Source organism: Corythoichthys intestinalis, chromosome 15 (genome assembly GCF_030265065.1).
Source record: "Corythoichthys intestinalis isolate RoL2023-P3 chromosome 15, ASM3026506v1, whole genome shotgun sequence".
Lineage (NCBI taxonomy): Eukaryota > Metazoa > Chordata > Actinopteri > Syngnathiformes > Syngnathidae > Corythoichthys > Corythoichthys intestinalis.
Genome location: NC_080409.1, coordinates 36,007,922 through 36,021,206, shown reverse-complemented (window position 1 = coordinate 36,021,206; position 13,285 = coordinate 36,007,922). Strand labels below are relative to the sequence as shown.

The window sequence follows — 13,285 nt, the reverse complement described above, 5'->3', positions numbered from 1 at the left end:
GTTTTGGCCAATATCCACCGGTGAATGGGAACCTTTTGAAACCCCAAAAACGCCTCTCCCTCGTGCAGCAAGATTTTTCTGCAGCCGTTTGGCTGGCGTGATGCGAAAAATAAACGTATTAATCCACAAAATCAGCTGAATCCTTAGTCCTTCTCATACAACAGTACGGCTGTATAGTGAAGAGGACTCCTTCCTTCGTACATGTCACAGCGCCCTCTTTCTCAACTCCAGACTGTTGCCGGAAGTCACTCATTTTCATGGCGTAGGATTCAAAAAACTAAATAAATATAGCGATCACTTCCACACACATCCAAGCGGTCCATTTCATTCAGGAGCATAAAATACCGCCTGTATTATGAAATAAACATGCTTTTTCGTGTCACAGGCACTTTAAGACATCACATAAAAACATTACACCCCAATCTCATTGGTAAGCTGCTTGATTGTTTTTCAGCGAAAAGGTGCCGAATATTGCCAATGTGCCGAATATTGCCAACAATCGTCCCGCTTTGTCAGTGTTATATCAGTAAACCAGTGAGCACTGTTAGCATGCTCAGTGCAAAATAACCCCACACCATTGCAAACATTGCAAAGGAGGTGATACTGCAAGCAGCAAAAATAAAAACTGTCCCTCTGCCTCAAAGGCGTAGATTTGCATTGGGATGGTGGGGACATAACACTTCCAACTTTTCAGGATGCTCAAATTATCCCCACCAACTTTTAGGCAACCTTATTTGAATTATATAATGACTTCAGTTATATTGGTCCTTTAGATTGTTTTCCTATATGTTGTAAGGATATAATTGATCCTACCATTATTAAGTGAATTAAAGCACTTTCATTATATTCAGACTTACACTGACCCCTTTTCACTCGCTGAATGTGCCAGTCCATTTTTTTCCCCTCAAACGCAAGTTCGATTGGCTGATGAGTTGAACCCCCCCCACACACACACATACACCCATTCACACAGAAATACAACATGCCGCCTCCCCTGCTCCCTTAAAAGACGAGGGATATTACAAGTTTTTTTCCGCCAGCAGCAGCCGCTGTAAGTAATGCAAAAAGACGTCAATGTTGTGGAGGTGGGGAACACGCCACTAAGTTTGCTACTGCTACAGTGCTTCAAGTCGAGTTTACTCACTGAGATTTCTTGAAATAAAAAAAACAGCTAGCTGAAAATAAGCTTAACAGATTTATTTTAAGCAAAGGAGTTTGTAGATTTAATCTTAAAAGAAAAACGTATAGTATATTGTTCAAAACATTATTTGAAATAATTTTTTTCTTGATTTGGATGAAAAATGACCAACTTTTAGATGTATGGGCTCAATACGAACAAATAGTAATATTTACTTAAAGTAAGTGGAAGAATCTGATGCATTAATCTGTTAACTTGCATTTAACACTCAAAAAAAGATGGAGAAAATTATTTGACTACATTTAACAAAAATGATCAGATTAAGACGTTATAAATTTGCAGTCTGAACGTTAGTATAGGTCAATACAGATTTATTTTGCATTAATCATTAAGCCTTCATATTGGTGAGAAATGTAGCCCTGACCCCCATTCACCAAATATGTTTGGTCTTATTAATGTCCCGTCCCCAACAAAAAGTGTGCATGCAGGTTATGCTGTTATATCGTCCCTACCAATATTAAGACCAAACCTACGCCCTTGCTCTGTCCAATGACACTGTCGTTTTTCTTCTATTCAGTTTCGTTTTTTTGGTCAGTTTTTTTGGCATATTGTCTTCATGGGTTAATATTTCTAATCAATTTGAATTTGTTATTATTTATTGATTTTATTACAATTTATTTTTCCATATCAAATGGTCAAAAATGTACCTTGAGTGTATTTTTACAGTTTGGATGTGACTTTTATTTATTTATTTTTAAAAATTTAGGCAAACTGATGCGCTTTAAGTCTTTTCTGTTACAAACAAAACAATGTTAATGAAGTTTTACTTCATTATAAGTTGAGTTTATAAGCACTGGTGTAGCACAACATTTGGCCATGGCTAATCGTCTGTCATCTTGCCATACTTGATTTTGAATAGCGTCCGTGCTGTACTTCCACTTCCAAGGATGCCCTTAGTGTACCGTCACAGTCCAGAGCATCGCTGTGACTCTGCCTATAAGTAGCAAAGTGCACCCTGCGCCGGTTGCGTTTACAAGCGAAGCAGGGTGCGGTTAAAGCGGACCGAGACCCTTGTTTTTTGAGCGGACCAGAGTTCAGTTGTTTTGTCCACACTGGAGTTCGGATGTGCATTCTCATTAGCGGACTATTTGAGAAAAAGAACTGTGGTCCGTCTAAAACGGACCAAACAGTGCTAGTGTGAAAGCGCTGCAAGGGAATGGACTAAAAGCCCATTCATTTCAATGGCTAAAGGAGATTTGAGATCATAAAAGATTTGCAAACTTGCTCAGCGAGTAAATCCGGCTCACTCACTGGCAGTTTATCTTGATATCCTGAGACTGTGATCACCACCCCATGCATTCCTGCCACTATGCTATACTCCAGCAGGGCGACCTTGGCCTCGTAGGAGGGCTCGGCCAGATTGTGGTTCAGGATGTTGACCAGTAGGTCAAGCAGCACTGCACTGCAATGCAGGGAAGCAATGAAACGCAAGAGAGGTGATTGTGAAAATGTCCTCAAGACAGTCAAAGGGATTGCACTCACCTCTTAGCAGACTGCTGGATTATAGGGGAGATGAGGTGAAAAATGATGTAATCTGCATGAAGAGATAATTATCATTGCTAGAATAATCCATTTTTCTCCAAAAGTGGATGAATGGAATTCTACTAAACTCACCTATGACTGCTATGAATGTTGTATCCTTCTTGTACCAGAGACAGCCTCTTTCACTGTCTGCCATGCGCACAGGGAATTCGCTGTCAGGGCAGTCTGAAGGCTTCAGTGTGAATTCATTTGCTAAAAAAGAAATTTAAAAAATTTGCACCATGAAAAAGGAAGTTTCATTGCCAATGATGTGTGCTCCTTTTGGACTCGGAATGGACCAGTGCCAAAAGAGGGCAGTTGGCGGTTCACAGCTGTAAACTGTTCATTTTTACGCCTTGCCCGATGTTATATTTATTTTCGTATAAACCAAGCGGAAGGCTACTTTATCGTATTGACTATTTATAAGAAACCTTGCATAAGTAAAAAACTGAGCTTGTTCCATAAAACATCCACAGTTTTACTGTTTAAAAGATGTTTAAAGAAAGAAACATAAACATGCTGGAATTATATTGGAGTTAAGAAACACGACAATGAATACTAATATGCTCCCTGTGTGATGATTGCATTGGGGCTTATGAACAAAACTTAATACATAGAGGTTCATTGTGTCTATACTCTTAAGAGTTTTCCGATACTATCGGGTAGCCGTTAATATCGGCCGATAAAAGCATCTTAAAATGATATCAGATAATATTGACATCAGTTTTTCATCAACGGTTTTGGGCCAATATGCATATGGTAGTGCTTTCATGTACACTTATTGCATGCCTGCATTTCTGGTGTTTGGTCACCTCCTGCTGGCGCTCCCAGCACTTTCTTATGACGTAATCAAATGTCGAAGCGAGATCATTGCGAATAGAGGGAGCTAAATGGACAAGCTAACATCTGCAACCAGTTTACCATAGCAGCTCTTGCCATCTCACCACATAACTTACAAGCATCACTTGCTTACTTTATCTGAATTCCTTTAAAAGTATTTCTTTAAACAGCTTGTCCTCTACCTGACGGAAGGAGAAACTGGTTTGCTTAGTGGAAGCTTGACTCGCATTTGGTAACACGTCACCTTCTATGATACTATAGCTCATTACCTGGTCAACGGCAAATTTCCGGAAAAAAAAAAAAAAAAAAAGTTTCAAAACGCTACTTGTCCTACAATTTTTGACCAAATCGTATAATTTGGGCATCAAAAATTCCGGGACGGTGAGGGGCATAAAAGTTGTATACAGAATTTGGCAAAAATTTACGGTTCCCCGGTAATTTGCCAAAAACTCTCCCATTCATTTCTAATGGGAGAATTTCCAATTCACTTCCAATGGGATTTCCAATGGAATTTACATTGCATTGATGCCATTGACGGCCATGAATGTCGAATCTGTTGATGCCAATGTACTTGGATTCAATTGACTTATCTGGATGTCGATGCCATTGACGGCCATGGACATCCAAAAATTTTCCCATTCATTTTCAATGGGGAAAAAAACAAATTTCCCCAAATCAACCGAAATTGACCAGATATCAATAGGACGCGTCCCCCAAACGTCACTGACTCCATTGACGCTTATAGGGGGTGCTACCATTGACGTCGATGGACGTCCAAATTTTTTCCCATTCATTTTCAATGTCAAAAAAAAACAATGTCCCCAACTCAACAGGAAATGACCAGTTATCAATAGGACATGTACCCCAAATGTCCCCGATAGCATTGATGCTTATGGAGGGTGATGCCATTGACGTCCATGGACGTCCAAATTTCCCATTCATTTCCAATGGCATTTAACCATGTTTTTTCATTCTATTGATGCCAATGTACTTGGATTCCATTGACGCCTATGTAAGTTGATACCATTGACGTCCATGGACGTCCAAATTTTTTCCCATTCATTTTCAATGGGAATTTTTTTTCCCACCAAACCAACAGGAAATGACCAGATATCAATAGGATGTGTACCTCAAATGTCCCCAATTGCATTGACGCTTATGGAGGGTGCCGCAATTGACGGACATGGACGTCCAATTCTCCCAATCATTTCTAATGGTGTTTACTTTGTTTAATGCCATTGACTGGCATTATTGTCCATTCTATTGCTACACCTGAATGGGGCTAAGATCTGTATCTCCACTGAGGAAGGACCCAGGTGTAATTTCTCCCGAAAATGCAGTTTCTAGTTTCTCTTGGTTTTATGTTTAGTTTGAGAATAAACTTCTACTGCGACTGTTGGACTTTTTTTGGTGAAATGGTTTTTCTTTCAATCACCCACCAAATAAAGTGTTCTTCGCAGGAAGGAAAATCTCGTTGTTCAGCTCCGAATTCCCCATCCAGTGCCTCATCCACTCTGGCTGGATATCTGCAGGGAAGGGACAAAATCGCAGCCACATTTAACTTGCGTCTAAATGAAATAAAAACGTCATCTGCTGGCATCACAGGAGGCTACTTTGGTCCATTTTTCACATGGAAGACAACGGCGTGTGTGCGGGGGTGGCTTTTTGTTTGTAATCACAATGAAATGTCATTGAAGCGACAGAGATAAATGGCTTGAGTGCTTCTGGTGGGGTGAATGTAGCTGCGGGGAAGGAGGAAAGACAATGCATTCATGTGTGTTGAACTAACACACACTCACATACACTTACCTTCCACGCTGTATTGTGCTCCAAACCACTTCTCCCTGAGGGGACAGCGGCCCTCGTGTTCTGGTGACAACAGCATCAGGTTGGCTTTCTCGGGGGTGAGCAGGGACAGTGCTGCACCAATCACCTGCGCGCACCCACACACAGGGAACACATTTCCTACTGTCAGCGTCCAAATGTGTTGCTTTATGCAGGAACAATCCCACAGAGGATGGAAGTTAAAAAAAGCCAAGTGTAAAGCATCCGTTTCATTTCACACACACAAACAGGTCAAGAAATTGGCAGGTGTGTTTGAACTGGGAAGAATGGAAGTGAATGATCATGTTTCAGTGCCACTGACGGCAATGGACCTCTCATCATTTGGACTGGGAAGCCTTGAACTTTAAATTGAAAGACCAAAAAAAAGTTTCAAGTCAACCAATTTCATTCGAATTTTCAAGTTTTAATTGAAAATATATATATGGCGGAAAACACTCAGGTGACTTGAAGTTCCGCTCTGAGACCCCCAATTTGGCCAAATTTCATAATTTTCCGATAAGCACGTGTAATATATCATTGGAAAGCTTAAAATCTCAATATTCTGGGGGAACAAAAATTTTGAACAGGAAGGCATTAAAAAAAAAAAAAAATTAAACAGCAAAACCCTAATTGGAGGCGAGAGCAGAATTAAAGACGCCACGATTTTAATGAGATATTATCGCGTAACTACCTTGTTTCGATCTAAAAACTCCATGTAGCATGTAATACCGAGTGTCAAGACACAGCTGTGAATGGCCACAGCCGGATTTTTAAAAATTTTATGGGTAAAACATGATGACATAACAAGGGTCGCGATTAGACCGTTGCGGCCCGTACGGCCAGGCAACAGCTGTCATACTTGCGTCGGGGCGCCACTCCTGCAGGTGATCCTGGGGGTCCTTCTGCTGTGTTTTGTCTTCGTCGTTCTTTCCCCTGATGGGGGTTATGGTCCCCGGCAGGCCTCCTGGCGTTCGGCTGGCTCATTTTTGTGCCCCTGCCTGCTAGACTCCGCATCAGGTGCAGGCGGTTTGGGCCCCCGGCCCCCTCACGGCTGGGGGGCGGGACTGAGGCCAGTGGGCTGGCGGTCGACTGTTTTTTCCCACCAGCAGCTCAGTTCCTGGGCTGCTCATGTTTCTGACCCCTGGGTGATATCCACCTTGACCCACTGGTCCGTGCCCCTGTTCCTTGCTGGCCCCCTGTGGCCCACTAGGTCAGGGTGGCTAGGGTGACGGCTCTGGTTGTGGACCTGGTGCCGTCCTCTCTCCTGGCCATTGAGCCTGTGGCTCCTCGGGCTTTCCCCCGGGGTTTTTATTTGACTTACTTCGTGGTTCCGAAGAGGACCGGCGGTTTCGACTGGTTCTCGTCTTGACGGGCCTCAGTCGGTTCCTCTAGGTTCTCCCATTCAGCATGTTCACCACTGCGGACGTTTTGCAGGTGGTCGCCCAGGCGGAGTGGTTCACTTCTGTGGACCTGAAGGACGCCCACTGTCGTGTGGCCATTGCTCCTCGCCGCAGGCGGTTTCTCCGCTTTGCCTACGTTGGTCGCCACTGGCGGTTCAGCTTGCTCTGCTTTCGGCTCTCCCTTTCCCTGAGGGTGTTCACCTGTTTCGTGAGGTTGGCTCTGACTCCCCTCCAGCCGGCAGACATGAAGATTCTGCCCTGCCTCGACGACTGGCTGATATTGCCACCGCGGCGATCGGACCATTCACCTTGCCCCCATGGCTCGCTGGGGCATCTGGGTCGATTTGGGTAAGTCTTGCCTGATACCCTCTTGACATGTGGCCTTCCTTGGGGTGTCTCTGGACACGGTTGGCTAGTCCGTCGTCCCCTCCGGGTGGAGGACGCGCTGCGCCACCTCTCGCGTTTTCAGGTTGGTTGGGGGTGCCTGTATGTGGCCTTCCTGCGACTTTTGGGTGTGTTGACGTGCTTGTCCACTGTTGTACCCCTGGGTCTTCTTTTTTTGCGCCCCCTGCTACAGTGGGTGAACGGCTTTCGCCTGGTTGACAAACGGCACCTGCACCGGAGGCTCAGTGTCTCCAGCCCGTGCGCACTTGCCTTGACGCTGTGGAGGAACGGTGTCTACCTGTTGTAGGGTATACCGTTAGGTGTGGCCCCTGTCCGGCGCGATTTTTTTCGTCACTGCAGATGCCAGTCGCTTGGGATGGGGTGCTGTTGGCAGCACAGGACTGCTCGGGGCGGCTGGTCTGTACTGGACCACACCGACCACAGCAATGTGCTGGAGCTGCATGCGGATCACCTTGCTCTCAGGCATTTTTGCCCGTACCTGCGGGGGTGGCTTGTGCTGTGCGGACAGACAACGCTGCTACGGTGTACTATACCATCCACCAGAGGCACGAAGTCTGCTAGTCTCTTGGAGGCCTCCCATCGTCTTGTGTGGCCGGCCCCTCCCCTTGCAAGTCTGCAAGCCTGGTTTCTTCCCGGCTAGCTGATCTATCTTGTGGATGCCCTATCCTGCTGTCGTCTCCCACCGGGGGTGTGGAGCCTCCATCCCGATGTGGTGTGCACGATTTGGTGTGTTTTTGTAGGGGTTGGGGTCGGTCTCTTCGCCTCCTGGGAGTCGACCCACTGCCCTCTCTGGTTTTCTCTAGGGGAGCGCTCCAGCCCGCTCGATTGGGACGCGCTGGCGCACCCTTTGCTGCCGCTGGGCCCCTTTTGGCCGGCTGTCGGTGATGTTTGTGGCCTCCCCGACGTGGGATCTACTGTCCCAGTTGGGGAGCCAGGTATCGCATCCCGATCTTTGCCCTCTCCGCCTGCAAACTTGGCCACTGAAGGGGACCGACTCGCTGATTGGCGGCTGCTCGGTTTCAATCAGGCGGACGCTTTTGAACGCCTGGGCGGCCTCCACCCGGCTTCAGTACGCCGGTATGTGGAGGTTGTCTGTGGGATGGCGTGCGGGCCGTGGGGATGACCCTGTGTGCTGTTTTATTCCCGCTGTTCTGGACATCTTGCTGTCCTTCCTTGATTGGGTCGTTCTACATCCACCCTCAAGGTCTACGTTGCCTCGATCTCAGCTCCTCACGCCAGGGTCTCTGGTGGCTCTGTAGGGAGCCACAGCCTGGTCTCTGCCTTCCTCAAGGGGCCCCTGAGGCACTGCCCCCGCAGGTGTACTCGTGCCCCGGTTTGGGATCTGCGGTCAGTGCTCAACTGTTTGTGCTACCCCCCTTTCTAGCCTCTGGCTGCGGCCGACCCTCAGTGGGTAGCCCACAAGGCACCGTTCCTGCTGCCCTATGCCTCTGCTTGCCGTGTCGGCGTATTGCTCGCGCTCTCGGTTGGCTTGTTATGCATGTTTTGGCACTCTGGGGGCTTGGGTGTCGCTCTGTGGCCTAACATCGCATTTGTGCCCAAGGTGTTGGCTGGCTCGTATTGCGATCAACCTTTACATTTTTGCCCCCGCCTGGAGCTGCTGTGCCTGGTCAGGGCCCTGGGGCTTTATAGGGACTCTACGACAGGTTTTCGTAGGTTTTCACGACTTTTTTTCTGTTATGGGGTTCGTGGCAGCGGATCTGCCCTCTTCAGGCACCGCCTCCCTCATTGGGTCATGGATCCAATTGTCACTCTTATCAGACGCCCCCTGCCGTCTGGGGTACACAGTCACTCTGCTTCCTGCTTCCTCGGCTGCCTTGAAGGTGTGACCTCAGAGGACATCTGTGCCGCTGCCTCATGGTCGGGGCCTGGCACCTTCTTCAGGCTTTTTACTGTTTTGATGTCACCTCCCCCCACTCGCTGGCCGTGGTCTTCGGGTCCCTGTGAAGTATGGGTCAGTGATTCTTCGTGACCCCGCTGGTATTGGTCATTCAGTGCTTACAGCACCGCCTGTGGCGGTCAGCAGGGATGAAATAGAACGAAAGTTACGTAGGTAACTACGGTTGTATGAATCCCAAATGACCTCCACAGCATTCCGTCACTCAGAATCCTCGAGCCCATGCGAGAAGATTCTGTAGGGACTGGATCTCGGTTGACACCGGAAGTTATACCTTTGCCGGGGGTCAACCTGGGGTCACAGGTGACTTCGTTGGTATTATTACTCGCACTGCGCATGCGCGAAGCGATCATTCAGTGCTTACAGCACCGCCTCTGGCGGCCGTAGTTACCTATGTAACTTTTGTTCCCAAACATTTTACACCAAATTTGATCATTTACTTCCATCCTTCCAGTCTATTGAGTGGGCCATACTTGGAACTACTTTTGCCCCTTTTCAGCACCACATAAAATGAAATGATGACTAAAACCAATGCAAAGCTGGTCACCTCATGACTAAAGTCAAACATCAGCCGGTTTCCTGTCAACAAGTCCTCTTTAGGGTATAGCTGCATTTTGACGCAGGTCTTCTCGAAGTGCTTTAGAGAAAGGAAGACATGAATTATATACAGTACAATCACATCAGGAGACAGTGGAAGAATGTCATGTGTTCCTACCTCGTCCAGAACGGCAAACTTGTATTCCTCTATCATCTGAATCTCTTCATATATGCTGAGCATGTGATAAGAAAGACATTTATTCAGAGAAGCAAAGTCCAAATAATTCACGATGAACAATGATATGCAGGTTTACATAAGCTAAAGCATCATTGAGAAAAAGACAGTGAAGGTATCAATTGCCGGTTACTAGGAAAAGGTGATAAAATGGAGAAAAATGTAGTTAGTGTTGTGTGTCTGTTACATTAACGAAGAGAGATGTCCAATCCATTTGAAGGATTGGCAGAGGCTGGCAGCTATGACAAACAATGAGTAAAATGTGCATGGTAATGTGGGTGGTAACAGGTCAAGTTCATTTATATAGCCTTAAAAAATCTCTTCCCGCCTGCCAAAAAACCCCCCAAAAATACATTAAGTAAATTAGGAAGAATAAAATGTTAAAATCAGAATTTGTAACAACAATTTTAAATAGAAAATGCAATTTCTGGGGAAAGTGGGTGAGAATGCTTGCTCTTCTGGTCCATAAACTTCCAACGGTCATTTCCTGTTGATTTTGGTGGGTTTACATGTCACATTCTGTTAATATGGGGGCATTTATGGGTCACTTCCAAATTACTTCCCTTTTGATTTTCACTCTTTTCCTGTTGATTTCAGTTGATTTGTGGGCAATTTACTTGTCAGAAGCAGGAGTTTTGGCACCGTTGTACAACTTTGCGTACAGACCTGTGTGTTAATACCTACCTTTTGTCAGGTCCGTGGATCTGCAGCATCTTAAGATACTGGAATACAATGTTGCTCACCTGCAGAAATCGAAACAAAAACAATTCTAATAAATCTACATTTGGATGACATTTTGGCTGGAAAATAAGCCATCACCTCTTAATTCCAGCGTATCATGTGATTCACGGATGATCAAAAGATTATGGTAACAGGGATGTTGTGTGATGCATGTTGTAGGATATAGGCCAAAAGTTTGGACACACCTTCTCATTTGTGCGTTTTCTTTATTTTCATGAAGGTAATAAAATTATGAATCAACACGTGTGAAATTATGTACTTGGACCAACATGAACAGTTCCGACAAAAAATGAATGGCTATATGCTAAGGGTGTAACGGTAAATGTATTTGTATTGAACCGTTTCAGTACGTGGTGCTCGGTTCGGAACGGGGCCGTATCAAACGAGTTTCTGACGTAATGTAACCCTTACTTTTCGAGGCTGTGAGTCGATCGGGTTACAGTTTCTTTGTGTATATTATATTTACTCCGTCTTCTCTACTATAATGAGGACCAACACGGTAAGACAGTATAACCCAGAAACATCAACGGCGCGACAATGTGGCAGCCGCGAGAACACAGTGAAACGCGGGCGTTAAAGTCAATCAGCCAATGCACACCAGTCGCAGTGCGGCCGCGTGTTAGACGCGTCCCAGAAGCGCCTAAACACGACGCATGCGAAAAGAACGGCAGAGTTTACTATTTGATGCGAGACGCGACCCTCCTGCGTGAATACTACTACCGGTATGTAGGATCGGGCAGACCGGAAGTCACTCGTGTAAAAATACGGTGGATGCGGTCGATTTTCAAACTAATATGCAATCGTAACCCACTTTTTGAGTCCATAAGATCTCTTGAGTAGTAGATCGGGGCACAGTTGACTTGTCTTTGTTGATTTACTGCTGTCTTCTCTGCTATAATAATAACCAACATGGCCACGTGTTCAATACAAAACCCTCCTACCACAACAAAACAAGTAGGAACTAGAGATGTCTCGATCGATCGGGCACGTAATTTTCAAAGTATCGGAATGGGCAAAAAAATATCGGACATGCCTTTTTTTAAATGTATATATATTTTTAATTAAATCGTTTTCTAATTGTATTTAACATTACAGACATAATATGTTACACTCATCCAGAGTCTTTAGTTTAGGCTTAAGGTAGGGTTATCAAATTTATCCCGTTAACGGCGGTACTTAATTTAAAAAAAAATGTTATCACGTTAAAATATTTAACGCTATTAATGCATGCGCTGCACGGCCCACTCACGCATTGTCGCGTTCAATCTGTAATGGCGCCGTTTTACCTATATATAGAGCTAAAAGGCAGCGTAAAATGAGTAGAGTGAATTTTGGCAGCCTTTGGAGCCTTTTTTTAATTGGCTAAAGCCTTACAATCCCTCTCCCTACCATGAGAAATATCGTGGGAAGCAATGTGGGGAAGAAAGGTAGTAATTGAGCTTTTTCTTAACACCCTATGTTATTTCCCAACGCAGAGAAGATATATCAATTGGTACAACTACGCACAGTCATGGTTGCACTTCCCATCATGCATTTCGGCAGAACAGTTAAATGGCTACGGTATCATTTACTGAAAGCTACACAAATACACTAGATGGCAATACTTAGTCACAATATACAAAGTCACATTTATCTTTCAAGAATTACAAGTCTTTCTATCCGTGGATCCCTCTCACAGAAAGAATGTTAATGTAAATGCCATCTTGAGGATTTATTGTCATAATAAACAAATACAGTACTTATGTACTGTATGTTGAATGTATATATTCGTCTGAGTTTTATTCATTTTTTTCTTAATGCATTGGGAATGATTGGAATTGAATCGGGAGAAAAAAAAAAAAGCAATCAGATCGGGAAATATCGGGATCGGCAGATACTCAAACTAAAACGATTGGGATCGGATCGGGAGCAAAAAAACATGATCGGAACAACCCTAGTAGGAACTAATATTCACATAGGAACTAAAGTTATACAACATAAAATACACAATATAAATGAATACTACATCACATTTGTAAAATATAAACACATAATAAAAAAATAAGTAATAGCCCATTAAATAAAATAAATTGAAATGAGCTAAAACACCTGTAATTAAATAATAAGAATAATTCACAGATCCTGTTTACACAATTAAATTTATTAATTTCTGTGTGGCGCTTTAACTTGAGAAAATCCACCAATAAAGCTTTTGAAAACCGTTCATACGAAAAAAAAAAATGATTCATTGAGGTATTTCATTTGTAAAATACATGTTAAAATCTTTGTCATTGGGATTGCTTTTCTCTTTAGCGCAGGACTTCTTTTTTCTTCTTTTAGAAAGAAAGCTGGGTCTGAAAGGCAAATTGTTGTTGGATTATCTTTAAATACCCGCTACATTTTGAGCAGAATTCTAGCTTTGTTTAGGCTAATGTTCCTATTGTTGAAAGCACAAAGGAGTGTAATAAACAACTAGCACATTTATATTTTGGATTTTGTTTTCTTACTGTACCGAAAATGAACCGAACCGTGACCTCAAAACCGAGGTACGTACCGAACCGAGATTTTTGTGTACCGTTACACCCCTACTATATGCTCAAAATGGGTATATGGGCTGCTCCTACTGTCTTAACGTGAAGCAACGGTGAAGCAACGGTGAAGCAACGGATGCTTGGAGACCCAGTATTGCT

General features: G+C 44.3%; 1 pseudogene; it reads right to left on the bottom strand.

The window, feature by feature from the left end:
* LOC130930658 (nardilysin-like) overlaps positions 1-13,285 on the bottom strand; it is an 89,060-nt pseudogene that overhangs the window by 31,134 nt on the left and 44,641 nt on the right.